Raw genomic sequence first — 21,286 nt, 5'->3', positions numbered from 1 at the left:
GAACAGCGCGTAGCGTTGCGCAGTTGGAGGTGAGCCGCCAGCAGTGGTTGATGTGGGGACAGAAATGGCCGAGTTTTGAGAGCGAATGATCTGGACGTATGTCCATCAGAGACAGTAACTTTGTAAGACTGGATGTCATGAACTGCTATATATATTACGACTTTTGAACTGTATTAAGGTAAATACATTGTTTGTTCTCTATCAAAATCTTTCATTATCTAACTACGCCTATCAGTAGTTAATGCATTCAGTATTTAGAATCTTTTATTTAGCTTGCAATATTGGCGCTCGCTGTATTGCAGTAGTTCCAGTAAGGAAGATTTTTGTGAGGTAAGAATTCATGAAAGGTGTAGGTTATTGTTAGTCAGGGCCATTCTTTTGTACGCATTACTGAAAGTCAGATTGCGTTGCGCTAAAAATATTGTGTGTCAGTTTAAATACAGTCATGTATATGAAAACGGCACGGTTCATTTTCAAGTAAATATGAAACAAAACAGTGTGAGTGTTGTTTGACAATTTTTAGTAGTGGAATTTGATGTGGCGTTTTCTGGTTTCTGTTACTGCACAAACTGTGTTACAGCAGTCAGTACACAGTAAGTTGTTATGCGGTTAATTTTTAATCTACAAATACGTTTGCAGTTGAGAACATTATACATCCAAAATATCAATGTCATACATTCTGTTTCAGGACAAGTGACATCAAGTGTTCCATATAACTAAACAATCAGTAAAGTTCATTTAACACCTTTTTCTGTTTTATGTATTTATTTAGCCTGTAGATCAGTGCTGAATGGTGTGTATTGTTTCCCGACTTTAAATACTGAACGAGAGCTGACTGTCCCTCGTCCAACACTGCAACCAAATATAATGATAATGTTAGATGAGGGGATTGGATAAGGGTAAATAATGTAAAAAAAAAATTACTGCAGAGTATAATGTCAGCATCAATATTAGCTAATCTGTCACATTGTGGAACTAATACATTGTGGATTGTTGATGGCTACTGTATTAAACATTTACTGAAAGAAAGCAATATTCAAAAACTGAAATTAATAACTTACCTGTAATCTGTAGACGTTATTTGACAATATAAATGATGCTACTCCTTCGTGAGTAGCTATTGGAAATATTCATTTGTCAGTAAGTCAACACTGTTTTCTGAATGAAGCACGTATGGATGATGTGGAAGCTGTCACTGTTGCATAGAACGAGTTTTGCAATCTATTTGGAAGCAAAGAGGCTTAGGGGGAATATGCTGAAATAATAAACACAGTACAGCCGAATGTAAGTGGTTTATTTAGACATTAAATCACAGGGGTTACAGCAGATTCTCCTTGCAGAACACTCTCAATGTCGTTTCCAACATTAAATATTAATAGTCGAGTCCATTCTAACAACACATGCAGTCAGGCGCTTTCGTAAGGCAGAAATAAGGAGTAGGTAGCACTGCGATTGCGTGTCATACAACGAAGCACACCAAATTTCAAAGTGTAGGCGCACGATGTACTTTGCAATATACATTTAACATGCTTCTCCACCTCTCGAGTAAGCATTACAAAAGGAGGACTAAAGTCATATCACTCCACGATTCTCTTGGGCGACTACGGCATATATGTGGGGGCTCAGTTCCACCTGTCTACGCCGTTTATGAAATCTTGTTCACACCCTAATTTATATTTTTTATCCTTGCATACCATGTACACAGCCAAAACAACGTAACAGTCGGTGAACACACGTAGATTACTAGGCACAGTGATTACCAGTTTTACTTGAAGCTTTATTTTTGGTTATGATAAATACTACTCGTTGTAGTTACTACTGTTATTTGTGTGCGGGCTATACACATAACTCGAATTACGCTCCGATAAACTATTATGTACATCAAACAGTGATAAAAGTCTGCGGTAATCGCTTTCATCTACAAGCCGTTACATTTTTTCCGGCTTAAAGACTTCCATAGTGACTCTCTTCATAGGCTGTAGGGCGAAGCTACGTAGTATCAGTCTTTTCGTCAGAGAGTCAAAAGTTTACTCTGAGCTACTGTAAATGCTTCTTGCGGGAACAGTTGTTACAGGAAGCTGGGAGCACTGTGTTCTCGAAATAGACTCTGCCATCTAAGAAATGAATACGAGTACATAATTTGTAGTCATCTGTCACGTACACACAGATGTGTGCATGTATTGAAGTGTGCGTTTGCAGATTCGCTCAGATAATTTAGGCTCTAAGGTGCAAGCACTTGGCGGCACGTTAAGTGTACGTTCAGTAAAATGGCGATTGGGCCTTTGCTACGACATATGTGTTCTTCGTAGCGTCATTTAGTGTTGGGAAGAGGAGGCAGATCCACGCCAAGTGTTTGTTTTCAAGGTCGGGTAACTAGAGGGAAAACGCACTGAGCCTCTGTAAGACAGCTGAGGAGTTACGTGAACGAAATGTCACTGACGTTCACTGATCGTCGGCTACGTTCACGTCTGTTCTGTCGATACACATCATTCCAACAGTAATATTTAGGTGAGGACGTTTTGTTCTTTTTCGTGTTGATATAGTCCGATGTACATGAAAATCTTAAGAATAAATCTCTACGCTTCACTTCCTTTAAAAAATAGGCCTCAGCATTTTTTGTATACTTCACGTAACTCTTTCGTCAGTTCGGTATTGTGATATTGAGTGTGACTTAAATAAGGTAATAAACATCCTTAACTTCCTTCAAAGGTGTATGTAACTGCACGAGTGTGAAACATGTCACCAAACATTTTCATTCAGGCGAGGACTAAAATTCGTCATTCTATTATACTAGCAGTTACTGAATTACATTTTTTGCTAGAGCAGCTAGCGAAATTTCAGGATCAGCGTTAAACTTGACGAGTCTTCAAGCTTTTTAAGAGACTGCTACGATCAGATGAATGCTAGACAGTGTAGATATGTACTACCGTTTTCGAGAGGTAGCAGATCTGATCTGAGCTTGAAACACAGTGTTACAGAAATTAAACATCACTAACAAAACAGTCTTATTATCCCTTGTTTCAAAAATGTCTTCTGTCAAAATGAACTGATCATTTCCGTAGTGTCAGGTAAATTGTTCATCTCAACACTCAGGTAGCCACAATACCATTAGTTCCAGGTGATCCAGTTTGATCCAGTAGCATCTTTGTCGTCACGAACTCCATCTCGCAAGAGTAAATTGTTTTGTGAAACAACCAGTATAGAAGCAGCAAACAGGCATTTTTCTTTCAACAGCACCGTCGTGAGCCCTTCCGATTCCTGCAACAGAAAGAAAAAGTGTGTGAAACTCTGAGGCTATGAGGATTACATAGTAAGCTGTCTGATAGCTGTTACTCTCAGACAGAAATCAACAACGAATACTCAGTGTATATAACGACTCCACATAGTCACAACTGAAACTACTGTCGTTGGTTTACTCTAACGAATTTTCTGACGATACATTTGTTAGTTTTACTGTAAGAAGGAGAATTATTTGAAGGATATGCACGACAAGTCATAACTGTACTGGCACCTTACAGGCGTTCATCGTAATAGCTTATTACACAATTCCAACACAATTACATCGAGGGAACAGAGGCTGTTGAAGTAAATTCCAAAGCTAGTGTGCAGGGTGGTCAGAAAAAGACTGAAAAGGATATAAGAGTGTTGCAATGGTGGTTCTGCTGAGAAATAATTGTTCAGTAAAAAAAATCAATACGCTGCGTCGATCTCGAGTTATTTAGCATTGTAGTTAGCCAATCAGGTCAGTGCGAGTGGAAACTACATCACATGCACGAACTAAAATGCGGCACAAACGTCTGCAGGTCCGTGATTTCCCACTTGCTCAGATGCTCATGTACCTTTGTTGGTTGGTTGGGGGAAGAGACCAAACAGCGAGGTCATCGGTCTCATCGGATTAGGGAAGGAAGTCGGCTGTGTCCTTTCTAAGGAACCATCCCAGCATTTGCCTGGAGTGATTTAGGGAAAATCACGGAAAACCTAAATCAGGATGGCCGGACGTGGGATTGAACCGTCGTCCTCCCGACTGCGAGTCCAGTGGGCTACCCCTACGCCACCTCGCTCGGTGCTCATGTACCAGCTAAATGGTCCCTCTTTCGTAAGTGATAAATTGAAGCTAGATTAACAAAAGCTCCGTTTGTTCGGTTGGAAAAAAGCAAATGAATAGTATGTTTCACAACACTACCCTGGGACGATGCTTGAATTGGCTGACTTCAATGATAAATAATTCAGGAACGACGCAGCGTATAGAATTTTTTTTTCTGAACAATTATTTCTCAACAGAGTCACAGATGCAACACCCTTACCATCTTTTCAGACTGTTTCTGACGACCTTGTATAAGCTGCTCTGAACATGAATACCTAGTTATAAACATACATTTTAAAATGGACCAATGGCTGATAATCGCATTTCAGAGTTCTCTAGTTACACTGACTATGATTCTGTACTCTATATCTCTCTTTGTCTCGTGTTCTTTTCAGTAGAAAACAAACCCTTATTTTTGCATTTCTGAATTACTGATGATGTCAGTGAACATAATGGTACATCTAAATAAGCTGTCAGTTTCGGAGAACATAATCTTAGACCGTAATCTAAACCTGAAGACGTGCTAGGTTTTTCCTATAAAAATGCTCTTTTACACGTTTAGCGGCTTTCCGCGAAACTGATTTTGTATGAATAACGATATGCGTAAACGTGTACTTTTTGGAACAATGAATTGAGTTCGGAGATTTTTAGTCAAAAAAAAAAAAAAAAAAAAGAAATGATTCAAATGGCTCTGAGCACTATGGGACTTCACTTCTGAGGTCATCAATCCCCTAGAACGTAGAACTACTTAAACCTAACTAACTTAAGGACAGCACACACATCCATGCCCGAGGCAGGAATCGAACCAACGACCGTAGCGGTCGCGTGGTTTCAGACTGTAGCGCCTAGAACCGTCTGACCATGCTGGGCAGTATACGACTATATTTGTTTGATTAACGTGTTGTTGGAATATTGAGTATTAGTACGTCAAAAAATTTAAATAGCAGCAAGGGAATCGTGCAAAACTTGTACACTTCTAAAGTTTTAAATATTGACGGTATTTGGAATAAGTTTAGTCGCTGGTGTAAGGGTAGTGGGAATTAAGAGAATCCTGTTTAAAAATTAACCGAACGGTTGAAGTAACAATTACGGATTTATGATATTTGCATGTCTATACAAATAAAATGGTATTTATAATAATGTGTGAAAGAGTGCCATGTATTCACGATAACTTAGCTTGCTTATAAAAAGATACAAAACTCTTATGTATTAAAATTTTTCGCGAGTAGTAAGTAGTAGAGCAAATTCGGTATGCAATGTCGGAAGCTAGTTATCAAACCATTCTAACATTTGGTCGTTCATCCCTGCACGATGAACATGCGTTGAAAAATTTTGATTTCGACTTGGAAATATTCCGTATGATTGGGCTCCAGGTGATAGACAGCTGCCCTTCTTGTACGCAATGGCTGACATATATCTAGTTACATAGATACTTTGCTGCCTGACAAATTTAAAAGAACGCAAATCGCCAAGGTTGGTGATTTTTTACTAAGTTCGAAATTTAGCTTCGACATCAATGCAAGATACTTAGAATAATATCCGCAGTGATACTTTATCTCGAAATCTGGCAGAAAATGCTAAGAATTTCTGTTCGCATGTAAAGTATTCTAGCTACAAAACACTGCCAATGCCTTCTCTGCGCGATACCAATGGATATACTATTGACGACAGTGAGTTACTAACACAGGATTCCGAAATTCCTTCAACAAAGAAGAAGTAGATATTCCAGAATTCGGATCAAAAACAGCTGCCAACAAGAGTAACTTAGAAGTAGATATCCTCCATGTAGTGAAGCAGCTTAAATGGCGCGCCAGGGTAGCCGAGAGCGCTAACGCGCTACTTCCTGGACCCAGGCATGCCCCACGGACTAACGACGGGGATCAGGTGTGCCTGTCAGCCTGGTTGTGGGATTTAGGCGGTTTCCTCATCGCGCTAGGTGAATACCGGTTTGGTCCCCACGTTCTGCCTCAGTTACACGACTTGCAGACATATGAAACATGTTCACACAATTCAATGGATTCCACTAGATGAAGACAATTGGGGTAAATACATTTCATCCTAAGGTGTACGGCGTGGCGACAGAGAGGTCATCTGGCCACCCCTTAAACTTAACTCACCAAATCCATTTAACCATAAAAGCAGACCCCGCCAGTCACGATTTATGCTTGGGAAGGGAGTGACTGAAGCAAAGTAAATCACTTAATAAAAGCAAGTCCAAACCAATTAGTTTCCTTTCAAGGTGTGCTGATACAATAGCTATATCCTTATTTATCAAATACGAGTACAATTACTCACTTGCCGAAATATGTGTATCCAAAGACTGGGAAGTTGGACAGTTCACATCAATATTCAAAAAAAATACTAGGAGTAATCCACTAAATTACAGGCCCATATCATTAACATCGATATGCAGTACGACTTTTGAACATATATTGTGTTTGAACATTATAAATAACCTGGAAGAGAACGGTCTATAGACATACAGTCAACACAGGTTTACAAAACATTGTTCTTGTGAAACACAAACAGCCTTTTACTCACAGGAAGGGTTGAGGGCTATTGACAACGAATTTTAAATTGATTCCGTATTTCTAGATTTTCAAAAGGCCTTTGACACTGCACCACACAAGAGGCTTGTAGTTAAATTGCGTACTTATGGATTATCGTCTCAGTTACGTGACTGGATTCGTGATTTCTTGTCAGAGAGGTAACTGTCACAAAGTCATCCAGTGAAAAAAAAGAGATTTCTGACATTGCAGAATATTGTGTTATAGGCCCTCTGCAATTCCTTATCTGTATAAACGATCTAGGAGACAATCTGAGCCACCATCTTCGATTTTTTGCAGATTATGCTGTCGTTTATCGTCTACTAGAGTCATCAGAAGATCAAAACAAATTGCAAAATGATTTAGCAAAGATATCTGTATGGTGCAAAAATTAGCAATTGATCCTAAATAATGAAACGAGTGTGGTTATTCAGATGCGTGCTAAAAGGAATCAGTTAATCTTCGGTTACACAATTAATGAGCTACATTTAAAGGCTGCAAATTCAGCTAAATACCTAGGAATTACAATTACGAGCAAATTAAATTGGAAAGAACACATAGAGAACGTTGTGGGGAACGAAAACTAAAGTTAGCGTTTTGGCGGAACACTTAGGAAATGCCACAGATTTACTACAGAGATTGCCTACACTACGCTTGTCCGCCCTCTATTGGAATATTGTTGCGTGGTCTGGGATCCATACCATATAGGATTAACGTAGTACATCAAGAAAGGTCAACGAAGCGCAGCACGTTTTGTATTATCGCGAAATAGGTGAGAGATATGATACAGGATTAGGAATGGACACCTTTAAAACAAAGGTGTCTTTCGTTGCGGTGGAATCTTCTCGCGAAATTTCAATCACCAGCTTTCTCTTCCGAATGAGAAAATACTTTGTTGACGCCGACCTACATACGGAGAAATGATCATCACAATAAAATACGGGAAATTAGGGCTCCCACGGAAAGGTATAGATGTTCGATTTTTCGGCGCGTTGTTCGAGAGTGGATAAATAGACAATTACTGTGAAGGTGTTACGATGAACCCCCACCAGGCGCTGAAGTGTGATTTGCGAAGGATCCATGTAGATACATATGCACACAAATCTTAATCGTCGTTTTCTGTGTTGTAAATATGTTCTATTAGTAGGTTACAGTTTGTGTCAAATACACTCCTGGAAATGGAAAAAAGAACACATTGACACCGGTGTGTCAGACCCACCATACGTGCTCCGGACACTGCGAGAGGGCTCTACAAGCAATGATCACACGCACGGCACAGCAGACACACCAGGAACCGCGGTGTTGGCCGTCGAATGGCGCTAGCTGCGCAGCATTTGTGCACCGCCGCCGTCAGTGTCAGCCAGTTTGCCGTGGCATACGGAGCTCCATCGCAGTCTTTAACACTGGTAGCATGCCGCGACAGCGTGGACGTGAACCGTATGTGCAGTCGACTGACTTTGAGCGAGGGCGTATAGTGGGCATGCGGGAGGCCGGGTGGACGTACCGCCGAAGTGCTCAACACGTGGGCCGTGAGGTCTCCACAGTACATCGAAGTTGTCGCCAGTGGTCGGCGGAAGGTGCACGTGCTCGTCGACCTGGGACCGGACCGCAGCGACACACGGATGCACGCCAAGACGGTAGGATCCTACGCAGTGCCGTAGGGGACCGCACCGCCACTTCCCAGCAAATTAGGGACACTGTTGCTCCTGGGGTATCGGCGAGGACCATTCGCAACCGTCTCCATGAAGCTGGGCTACGGTCCCGCACACCGTTAGGCCGTCTTCCGCTCACGCCCCAACATCGTGCAGCCCGCATCCAGTTGTGTCGCGACAGGCGTGAATGGAGGGACGAATGGAGACGTGTCGTCTTTAGCGATGAGAGTCGCTTCTGCCTAGCTGCCAATGATGGTCGTATGCGTGGTTGGCGCCGTGCAGGTGAGCGCCACAATCAGGACTGCATACGACCGAGGCACACAGGGCCAACACCCGGCATCATGGTGTGCGGAGCGATCTCCTACACTGGCCGTACACCTCTGGTGATCGTCGAGGGGACACTGAATAGTCACGGTACATCCAAACCGTCGTCGAACCCATCGTTCTACCATTTCTAGACCGGCAAGGGAACTTGCTGTTCCAACAGGACAATGCACGTCCGCATGTATCCCGTGCCAGCCAACGTGCTCTAGAAGGTGTAAGTCAACTACCCTGGCCAGCAAGATCTCCGGATCTGTCCCCCATTGAGCATGTTTGGGACTGGATGAAGCGTCGTCTCACGCGGTATGAACGTCCAGCACGAACACTGGTCCAACTGAGGCGCCAGGTGGAAATGGCATGGCAAGCCGTTCCACAGGACTACATCCGGCATCTCCACGATCGTCTCCATGGGAGAATAGCAGCCTGCATTGCTGTGAAGGTGGATATACATTGTACTAGTGCCGACATTGTGCATGCTCTGCTGCCTGTGTCTATGTGCCTGTGGTTCTGTCAGTGTGATCATGTGATGTATCTGACCCCAGGAATGTGTCAATAAAGTTTCCCCTTCCTGGGCCAATGAATTCACGGTGTTCTTATTTCAATTTCCAGGAGTGTAACTTCGTAGATAAGCTGTCTGTAAGGGCATTAAGAACACAATTGAGTAATGTATTATATAAATATCACTATTGCAGATAAGCAAATTAAGATTTACCATTAACGATTGACCCATTGTTTGTCAGGTTCGGTTAGAGATCTAGAGCGAATGTTGGTGTCGTAAGTTAAAACACATTTTTCTTTAGATAGATCCATAGCGGGTAGATTCTTATGGACGTAGAAAAAATTATAAAACAAGACAAGGAATATTGAACAAACAATTCTTAGGCACCACGCAAATTAAGCTTTATTACTAAATAAACTTTTCAGGTCTGCTGGCGAGTTACTGAAAAGGTGACTCCCTAAGTAATGGACACCCATCGGGGCGGAAGTACGTTACTTTAATTCTGTATGCACATTATTCCTGAGCAATATTGATGTTTAGAGATACAGATACACTATTTCAAATTCAATTAATCAATTATTTAATTTCTAATCAATAGAAAGTACCTCCAGTTGAGCAGGCTCCAGCAAGACGTTCTCCAGTGCACCTGCTTTTGGACTCGAATACCTTAACTTTTCTTTAAGCATTACCTCAAATAAATATACCATGTGACACTAAGGAATGAAAGAAAGCAAATTTTAATACAATTTTAAAATATTATATCACCCTACGTCTGACAACTTGTGCAATGCCAGTAATGATTTGCGTAGGTGCTTCAACATTTCTGTGGTAGGCTCCCCCAGATTTGATTTAACTATCGAGTTGTATTCCAAGAAAATAAACATTCGATCCCTTCTCCTGTTTGTCATGATTTAGATATATACCGCTAGGAAGTTTCTTATTCGCTCTAAACCGTATATACTGGGTCTTTCTGAAGATTCCTGACAAAGAATTCGCTACAAACCACTTATTAAGGTCCGTGAAAATGTGTTCAACTGGTCTTTCTAAAACTATACGTGATTTGCTATTTAATTAATGTATGTATCACATGAAAACCATACAACCATTGCGTTGATAAACTTTCTGATGATACTAAAAAAATAATGAACCCTAAGATGGAAGGTTGGGCGACAGCATATGGAATTTTATCCTATTTGCATGACGACTGTTAGTTAATTATAGGCTCCTCCTTATCTGAACCAAATTGCGATATTTCCTGTTGCACAACAATATTCTAATATACTTGTAAGTATATCGTAATTTTGCTATCTAATTAATTAAGTAAGATCTTGCTGTGTGCGTAAATAGCCTTTTTAGTATCGGAACTCTTTAGAAATCCAAACTGTTATTTCGACAAATTATTTGTCGTTAGAGGATAAACAACGGGAAAATAGGAAAAAGCTTTGGAAGACAGATGGTATCCCCTGATCGCACTCCTTAATAGAGGTTTCACTGGTGTTCTGCTGAGTCGTTGCTTCCATTTTGCGCACAATATTTGCGTATTACAGCAAGACTCACAGTATCTGATGATGAGAGGCTGCGTTGACCATCGAAATATATTTCCAAATGTAAACAACATTTCGGCAGAACATCCGGAAGCACACTATTAGTCAGTCGCGCCCTCAGATCACATAACTTAATAAGTTCATAATCCCAAAAGATCAATATTTAACTAATCTTCTTGATATTTTGCCATAAAAGTTATTTTTATGGAGCAGTATGTAATATTCTACGGCAGCATGCACTGACACTGAAACTTCGTCTTTTCAGTAACAGTTACGAAATCCTTGTACCAAGTCTTGCAACACTGCACAAACCTGGAAGAAAAACACATGTGATACATGAATTTTTATCTACATATATATCTAATCTTCGCAAGCTATATGAGGTTGTGGTAGAGAGTACTTTGTGTACTGCTGATTACTCCTTTTTGATGTTCTAGTTCAGATGTTCAAATGTGTGTGAGTTCCTGAGGGACCAAACTGCTGAGGTTATCGGTCACTAGAGCTACTCACTACTTGAGCTAACCTGTGCTAAGAACAACAAACACAACCATTACCGAAGGAGGACTCGAACCTCCGGCTGGAGGGGCATCGCATGTTCTAATCACGAATGGTCTACGGAAAGAACGATTGTTGATAAGCCTCCCAGTGATCTCGAATCTGTCTCATTATACGTTCATGACCATTTCACGAAATATACTTGGGAGGAATCAGTACATCGACTGCCTCTCCTAGGAACGTCAGCGATCTGAGAATTTTAACAATAAATTACACTTTCATGCATAATGTACACCACTGTAGCTAGACAAACACATCTGGGACTCTTCCGCATTTGTGAAATGAAAAGGTGATTTAATAACCGGTGTTTAGATGTATCTTCTTCATTTCTGACATCAGTTCTCTCTGTTACGGATCCCAGACTGACGAGCAGCATTCAAGTGTTTGTCGAACGAGAACTCAGAAAGTTACTTCCTTCGTGGATGGACTGTACTTCCTCAGCACTCTTCAGTGAATCATAGTATGACATCTGCCGTACTTGAGAACTAATTTTGTGAGAACGTTCCTTTTAAAATCGCTCTGCACACATACTCCCAGATATTTAATGGATGTGATTGCTTCGAGAAAGTGTTCTGCAGTCCTGCAAACATTCAGTGATTGGTCGTTTTGCCTATTTATGTGTAGTACATTACGTTAGTTGAGAGTCAGTACCTAATACAAGTACTTGCGGCAAATGTCGATCTTCTGCTAGTCTTCCTGTATATCATTACACTTCTAGGGTTGCAATAATTTCTCTGTATAAAAGATCATACGTAAATAGCGTCATAGAACTACCGACATTATCAACTAAGTGGTTCCTATCAGCTGTAAAGGACAATGATATTATATAACTCGTTTGGGATACAAATGAAATTACTTTCACGTCTGAAGATTTCTCTATGATAAGAGTCAAGTGCTGTTTCTTCTTTTCTAAAAACTTTTTAGACGAGTTAGAGTACTACCCTCGTATCTTAGTCTATTCTCTAGAGGACAGAGAGGAATTGTTTGGATCATCTTCTGGAATCAAAGAAAACGGCGTGAACGTGATTTCCGGCACCTACCTTCCTTGCAGATCTTATCGGTGAACACAGAGAGCTGGGTTTCACGAGATCAGCTTTTGTGGATTCCATGTCGATTCCTACGGATGAGAGTTACGATGTCAAAAAATATCGTAATACTTCTATAGAAGACGTGTACCAAAACTCTACACTAATTCACTAAGGTAACGGCACCGAAATAGCCCTATTGTTTTGTGTGTGCGTGTGCGTATGTGTGTGTGTGTGTGTGTGTGTGTGTGTGTGTGTGTGTGAATTCCTAACGGACCGAACTGCGGACGTCATCGATGTCTAGACTCACACACTACTTAAATTAACTTAAACTAACTTATGCTAAGAACAACCCACACTCCCATGCCCAAAGGAGGACTCGAATTTCCGGCGGGAGGGGCTGCGGAATCTGTGACATGGCGCCTCAAACCACACGACCACTGCGCTCGGCTGTTGTTTTGTACGTCTGTTCGACGAAGCTTAATAAAACAGGAATGACATTCACATTTAAAGCCTCATATTAGGTATATGGTTATACACAGATGAATACCATTATACAATGAAGCGCCAAAGAAATTCGTGTAGGCATGCGAATTCAAATACAGAGAGAATACGGCGCTGCGGTCGGCAACGCCTACATAAGACAAGAAGTGTCTGGCGCAGTTGTTAGATCGGTTACTACTTCTACAATGGCAGGTCTTAAGATTTATATGAGTTTTAATGTGATGTTATAGTCAGCGCGCTAACGATGGTACACAGTATCTCCGAGGTAGCGATGAAGTGGAAATTTTTCTGTACGACCATTTCACGAGTGTTCCGTGAATATCAGGAATCCCGTACAACATCAAGTCTCCGACATAGTAGCGTCCGGGAAAAGATCCTGCAAGAACGGGACCAACGGCGACTGAAGAGAATCGTTAAACATGACAGAAGTGCAATCTTTCCTTATATTTCTGCAGGTTTCAGTGCTGGGCCATCAAGAAGTGTCTGCATGCGAAACCCTTCAACGAAACATTGTCGATATTGGCTTTTGGTGCCGAAGGTCACTCGTGTACCCTTGATGACAACACGACAGGAAGGTTTACACCTTGTCTGGGCCTGTTAACACCGACATAGGACTGTTGATGACTGGAAACATGTTGACTGATCGGACAAGTCTCGTTTCAAATGGTATGGAGCGGATAGACGTGTACGTGTATGGAGACAAACTCATAAATCCATGGACCCTGTGTGTTAGCAGGTGACTGTTCAAGCTGATGGAGCCTCTGTAATGGTGTGGAGCGTTTGCAGTAGGAGTGATATGAGACACCTGGTACGTATAGATACGACACTGACAGGTGACATGCACTTAAGCATCTTGTCCGATCACCTGGATGCATTAATGTCCATTGTGCATTCCGACGGACTAGGGAAATTCCAGCAGGACAGCGCGACACCCGATACGTCCAGAATTGCTACAGACTGGCTCCAGGAACACTCCTCTGAGTTTAAACACTTCCGAATACATGAACATAGTGGAGCATATCTGGGATTTCTTTCCAAGTGTTGTTCAGAAGAGAGCTGCACCCCCTCGTATTCTTACGGATTTACGCACAACCATGCAGGATTAATGGTTCCCTCCAGCACTATTTCAGACATTAGTCTAGTCCATGCCACGTCGTCTTGCTGCACTTCAGCATGCTTGAAGGAGCCCTACACGATGTTAGGCAGGTGTACCAGTCTCTTTGGCTCTTCAGCGTAGAGCTCTACGTGATTTTCTGTGGCCGAGGATTCAGGAGGGCGTGAATTTGACTGGTGTAAGAGGCATTTAGAGTAAAACGGTGCCCTCTACACATACTAATGGTATTATAATACAATATTGAAATAAAAGATACTTTAATACATTCCAAAGCTTTATTTAAAATATTCCACCGGAAAAAATACTAGTGCAGCTTGAAAGACGACGTCGATTTTGATCCCATAACGGCATATGCCACTTGGCGGATAGTAAGTGTACTGCTAATGAATTTGATATCGTTCTGCAACTGATAGCGTAGAGGCATAGCACGGACTCTGTCGTGACTGTAATAAGGAATGCTCACAGTCAGAAGGTCTAGTGTGGTGTAAACGCCTGAAGCAAGAAATCAAGCATGACACAGAGACACACTCTTGCTTCCTACAGGAAGCTGAGCGAGTTTGAAAGTGATCAGATTGTAGCCTTACGAGTGGTAGGACAGTCCTTTCGGAGAATTGCCGAACATGTTGGACGTGCTGCGTTAATTGTTCAAAAATGGTTCAAATGTCTCTGAGCACTATGGGACTCAACTGATGAGGTCATTAGTGCCCTAGAACTTAGAACTAGTTGAACCTAACTAACCTAAGAACATCACACAGATCCATTCCCGAGGCAGGATTCGAACCTGCGACCGAAGCGGTCTCGCGGTTCGAGACGGCCGCGCCTAGAACCGCACGGCCACTTCGGCCGGCTCTGCGTTAATTGTGCAGCGATGTGTGTGTCAGTGGACACGTGAACATTTTCACAATCTTAGACGCAGCACAGACTCCCACCAGGGTCGTCGTATTTTAAGTGTGGCAGTGGCAGGACGCACAGCTGCCACAACACAGATAAAAGGGCTTGCAGCCCCAGACGTGAGACGTGCCGACACAAACCGTTGCCAACCGGCTATTAGCAGTGGGACTAAGGGCAAGCACACCTCAAGCAAGTCTTCCACTCACGCCACAGCATCGATGCGCACGGCTCGACTGGTGTCGTCAGAGGATCTCTTGGAATGGCGCGCCTTGGTCCTCAGCCACGGAAGCAGATTGTCCGTGCAAGTGGTCGTTTGCGAGTACGATGTACACCTAGTGAGAGCGGTTTTATAGAACGCATTCGTTTATGACACACTGGCCTACACCAGGCCTTACGTTCTCACGTGCGATAGGCTGCAACACCCGTTCGTCTTTGGTGCCTCTGGAGAGGACGGTAACCTGCGCTCGGTACGTACAGAACGTTATTAATCCCGCTCGTTTGCCGTTCTTGTACGAGGAAGGTGGTGCGTTGTTCCAACATAATAATGCTCACGTACAGCTACCCCTGGAATTGAACGTGCACTGCAAGAGGTGTAGCAACTTCCCTGGCCAGTACAATCTCCGGTCTTGTCTCCAATCGAACATATGCGGGGTATGATGGGACAAGAAGTGACTCGTGCAACTCGTCAACCACCAACTCTTTACAGAACTACCTGAACACGTCGAGCAAGCGTGGCATAAAGTGTCTCAGGACAGTATTAGCCATCTGTACGATGGACCGTATGCCAGGCAGCACTTCCATTGCTGTCCTTGGAGCCTGCACCACATACTAATACTGGTGTTTCAGCATGAGTCGATACCTACTACCTCATAACTGCTTATGTCATTGATCTGTAAATGTAATTATTTCATGTACTCTGTAAGATGTCAGACAAATCCATCACCTTCCATGAAAACCCTGACATGATAAGCAAATCCAGTAATATGTCACATAGCTCCGAATAAATCGTAACATTAAATCAACCAAAGTAATACGAGTAACGAGTGAGCAAATGGCATACCACAGACTAACACAAGAATGCCTATATCCATGTTATACCTCCTCACCATGAAACAGACGCAGTTCAGAGGGGAGAAACGAGAACAGAAGCCGAGAGCAGAACCGTGTTAAGCTAGAAGTCCCTACGATAAGGGACAGACACCGACGTCGCCAGCTAACCACCAGGACTACCCCCCAGCCAATGTTAAAAGCTAAGAGCCCTCCAGAAGAACAGTATAGATCTTACGATAACACTAAAAGGGCCACACCAGCCGCAAGTTTTAGCCTGAGACTTTTTCGCGTCTCTGTTACGTTGCAAACTTTGAAAACATTGCCGCACCACGAAAAGTATAACGTTTCTCATTGGATAGACAGAATTTTTGTAGGCGGAGCTTAAGGTTAACATTGAGACCCTGATTGGTCAGATGAAAACACAGCCAGATATTTTTTTTAAACAAACTTCGGTAAATTGTAGTAAGGAGAAGTTAGAAAAGAGTTGCTTCCGAGACGGCGAGCTGGCTGGAGCTGCGCCGGCCGCCGCCCCTTGACGAACACCGACAAGGTAATGAACGCACACGATGCCACATTTTTGTGCTCATAAGGCTTCACTCAGAACTGCAGAAGTCTTATCTGTTACATCCGCTTTTTACCTAATACTTGTGTCGATCGTCAATTGAAGCTCATGGTATTCACATTTGCTACGTAAGTTAAAATCTGAAACTCGATGAGTTTTCTGTTATATAATTATTGAGAAGTCACATCAGCCACTGTAATTTACGACAAGATAGATAAGTAATTAAAGATAACTGAGGGTCATTGTAGACTATTTTGGGAGGTTTCTCTTGTGTGAAACTTAATATAAACCTAGATTATAGATGTGATATGGCATAGGTCATCCTTAGATCCACTGTAGAACTTGGAAACCCATTCAGGGAATATTCGTTCACATTTTTGGTTTTTATCATCCTGTATTAAACCATTTCGTTTTATCAATAGTGCAATTTATAAACAATGTTTTGTGAGTAGAATAAACTTTCCAATGGTAAACTTAACTGCTTTTTCGACGTTATTTTACCAGATAACAAAAACAGGAAAGCCTTAAACCCTTTCCACTAAATTTAGTTAGTATTAAGATTCTTTTACAGGGAGTGCAGTGGAGCGACGTTGAAATCATTAAGTATTTGGTTATATCATCGCTAGTCACTGAACTCTTCTGAACTCTACATGTCATGTGTGGTCTGGCGTCTCCTTACCAGCAACAGGTGCTAGGTTAAAACTAGTCAATTCCCTAAAAAACACCCTCAGAGCGTCGTTCCGTGAAAGTGGTAGGGAGACACGACATAGAACAAGAGACACCACGCAGAATGTTAGAACTCCATATGTACGGCTGCAAAAATAAATTTTTAGTGAAATGGAAACTTATAAAACGCTGTATTAATTTTCTTTCCGGTAGGGTGTATTAATGATAACCTCCTGAATTTACAAACATGTTATATTATAGTGGACTCCACCAGTTTAGTTAAGTGGTAACGTGCTTGCCTCCCATGCAAGCGGGCCCATGTTCTATTCCCGACCATATTGTATATTTTCTCTGCTCGCGAACTGGGTGTTGTGTTGTTCTCATTACAATTTTGTGCTCATTACCGGCGCGCGATTCGCGCATTGTGGCGTCGAATGAAATAAGACTTAAACTTGGCGCCCGAACTTCCCCGAATAGAGGCCTCTCGGCTGTCGATGCCATACGCTCATTTCATTTCATTATGGGGGAAAAATTTAAAAACTTACGGAATCTATTATCTCTTCCTTCCTTTACATGACTGTGGAGGGAGTTGCGTAAATGTCAAACTGAAAGTAGCGCCATGTTAAGGTTTCCTCTGGGCAGCAGTGGTGCTGTGAGAAGTCGCCTTCCCCGGAAGGAGATTACAACTGCCGTACAGAACGACAAAGAATCTGTTTATCCTCTAGCAATTTCTCCTCTAGCAGTGGTACAGAAAATTACACAAAATCTGTCCATATGCTTCTCTGGCATTAGTATTAATATTAGCTGACGTCTGCATTCCATGGCGTGTTAAGGCACTTGGTGAAAAATGAACATCCCACGACATGTCTGCAAGCTGCGTTGCCACTGATTCAGAAGGCGTACTGCGGTATGGTAGATATAAATCTGTGAAACAGCATGTAATCATACAGTCCATCTCACCCCGAAAACACCATTTATTCCTCGAGTCCTAAGCTGTAGACATTCAACATTCGTTCTTAGCCCGTTTCATTTAACTATAAACTTCAATTTTATACTAATAAAACCTTATTTTTTACAATCTGCATTTTTTTCTATCCCATAAGTCATTGCGTTCAACAGGAATTAAGGGAAATTGGAAAGAAGTACGTATCTCTTCCAGTAAACGGCACTGGATGGTGCGAAATGTAGGAGCATTAGTAAGTGAAGATCAACGTTTCTTTTGGGGTCCAAAAAAGTTTCAACGGCCGCAGCGTAGTGGATGTATCATCAACTGCTACTATCAGTATTTAACATTTTACGAGTAAAACGGAACCAACGTATTTCACAACGTTGACATAATGTTGTTCAGAGAAACTGCAATTGAAGTTTCCACCATCCTTAGTACTGAATTCCTGGCAATCAACGAACTCTTCTGTGTACAGTAAAACTGTTAGACGACATTCTCATCACACACTGGGAGAGCTCTGAAATATTATAGCACCAGACATTGGGCTCTTGGACTTATTACCATATAGCTAATGCACATAACATCAATAAAACAGGCCTAACAATTGTGGATGATGCGTCATTCTAACGAATGGTAAAATGAGTTGGTGAAATACTCTTAAAAACTTACATTGATTGAACACCGGTACTGTTTCGTCCGGTTACAGCACAGTGACTTCTGTGTCACGGCACGGAAGTAAACGTTACAGTAATTCTTACAAAAGTGGCAGAATTTCCAGCTGTTAAATGGAAACAGATGTGTAGTAATTGAACCTAGGATTAATATAAGGATGACTGTTCCGGGTAAAACGGTCTGGACGACTACGCCGGAGCCATGACAAGGCAAAGTTTGGGCCACGGCAATATTTCAGTCCTGAAGCTACTTTTTAATTAACCTGCAAATGTTACTGTATTCCAAGGAGACAGTTGTGAGCCCAAAAGAACGGTAGCAGAATATAAACTAAAAGAACTGGCGTTATCCCCAGGCAATTAATTTATGCAAATGTACATCTTTCATCACCTCGGAATGATAAAGAGCAGAGACGCTCTCAGTGAAACTTTTTAAGTCTAACGTACAGGGATCTTTTACAAACGAGAAACTGTGTCGTCCGAATGTTAAGTAAACCAGTAACGAATCCAACTACTGCATATAGCAGTGGTGTTCTTCAGTAAGTGTGCTGCTGTTAAAACTCATATGCTGACAACCGAAAACTGGGTCCGACAACACATGGGATCTCTAGCACATGTCTAATAATTGTGACTGAAGTGTCACAGTGAGTGATGCTGCAGTTTCTCAGCGGAAAGGTGCCTAACACAGGCGAGATTCCGGCAAGTGTGGGATCGGAACAATGTCCTACATCGATAGAATCCCAGACAACTATAACCAAGTTCCACAGACGTGATTAGCCAATGACAACCTCCGTAACTTCTCTTCTGAAGACTAACCTGGCATATTAGTTTGTGTTGAAAACAACTAACACGTTTGATATTGTTAAATCAATTACCACTCTTTGGAACCAATACGAGCAGTCTCTGACATGTGAAAAAGGAATAGCGGAAGATAAAAATATTAATGTACCACCTACGACACGCTGATCACCGATACGGACAAAAATTGAAGAAGTGCCTCAATTTACGATACTACAATATGTGTACGTAAAGTAGTTGTACTTTTCCAAACTAAATACGTTGAAATATTCAGAAAATTTTTGGAGATACTATCCAATCGACATTATACAAGTTAGTCAGCAGAAACTACGTAATTCACATTTAAACTCGTTCTTTTATCGGTAAGACATTTAAAAGCTCTGTCAAACTGTTAACTACATTTGTGATTCTGTGCTTCGCTCACTCCTACATCTATTTGAAATATCTGAAATATTTATGTAGACTGATTTGGTTCTAGTATTTAACCGCGTTTATATGCTTTTGTCTAGAGAAATACAGGTAATGTTATTGTACCTTAATGACTATTGCATTTTGAATCACTTATTGAGGAAACTTAATAAGTTCCCTGCTGAATTGTCTACAACCGATTTTATAGATTGTCTGCACTATTATCATCTTGTGGCGTTATCTTTCTCACAAAAATGGTACTGCGAATATTGCATGCAGACATATACCTAGATAAATGAGGGAGAGACGGAAACGCACTTTATTCGATTCACATTTATAACTTTCGCAATAGTAGCTCGAACAATAGAAATATAAATGTCAAATGCTATTAACAGATGTAAATGCTAATGCAGATTGAAATGTTTCGCTTTGTAATTCTTTATGGAAGATGTTAATAACATGTGATATCCGTGAAGTATGTATTAAAGTGAGAAAGTAAACACGGTCAACATTAACTAGAAGAATCTCTCACATGTTGTGGTTGGAAAGCATAAAAATGCACGAAATACGTACCGAACCAACTTAGTGCCATTAAACAGCAGATACCTTCACAAATCTCACAGTAGAAGCATAATAAACAATTTTATAATAATAAAAATCCATGCAAATCTTGATAATTGCATCACCAACACATAACTGTTGGAATTACAGATGACCACTAGACGATGTTGTTGAATGTTCGTTACATCAAAACAAGGAAAAATATGTCGAGTAAACATTTGCTATAAAATGCATACCTTAAGAGTTCTGTTCAACTTTTTGATCCTCAATAGTGTGAACAATAGCTCTTGTACTGCAAGCTCTTTGCTTTCCATATTGTGGATAATGTAGCATGGAGCAAAACAAGAAAACAATGTTCCACAAACACAGGCTCTGAAATGCATACCTTAAGAGGTATAATTACTTGTTCAGTAGAAGAGATGTGTTTCACTGTAAGGAAGATTAACGAGTGCTTGTAACTCATAGGGTGTGCATTTTAAAGCACGTGCTTACTGGACATTTTTCTTTATTGGTGTAAGGAACCTGTCCCAAAATATTTAAAACGCCATTCTGAAAAACCACATATGGGAGAGAGCATTGTTTTGCCACATGTATATCTTCTCTCTTGTTGAATTTATTTATGTATTTTTGTTCATAATCTCACTCTCTTCTGTTGAGTTATCGTTGCAGACGACTGCACTAACACACATGATTTCATTTTTTTAATATTTATTTAGTCTTTATGTATCTGGCTTTTCCCTTGACATTTATTTGCTGTTTAACTTGAACTCTTACGTCATTGTAGTGTGAAAGATAACTTTTCTGGTCCGAATGTGTAACATTACACCAGCGTTGAATACAAGTACTGTACCTTGTTTAATAATCCGCGGGCGGCCTTGTAAATTGAAAATTG

General features: G+C 41.3%; 1 protein-coding gene across 1 annotated transcript in view; it reads right to left on the bottom strand.

Annotated features, from left to right (window-relative positions):
* Positions 1-1,320: 1,320 nt before the first annotated feature.
* LOC126354406 (prolactin-releasing peptide receptor-like) overlaps positions 1,321-21,286 on the bottom strand; it is a 478,232-nt gene continuing 458,266 nt past the window's right edge. Inside the window, exon 2 of the mRNA XM_050004018.1 lies at positions 1,321-3,258. The gene's annotated coding sequence lies outside the window, so the exon portion shown is untranslated. The remainder of the gene's footprint in view (positions 3,259-21,286) is intronic.

This window comes from Schistocerca gregaria, chromosome 3 (assembly GCF_023897955.1).
Source record: "Schistocerca gregaria isolate iqSchGreg1 chromosome 3, iqSchGreg1.2, whole genome shotgun sequence".
Lineage (NCBI taxonomy): Eukaryota > Metazoa > Arthropoda > Insecta > Orthoptera > Acrididae > Schistocerca > Schistocerca gregaria.
The sequence above is the reverse complement of the archived record's forward strand: the minus strand, read 5'-3'. Positions and strand labels throughout refer to the sequence as shown.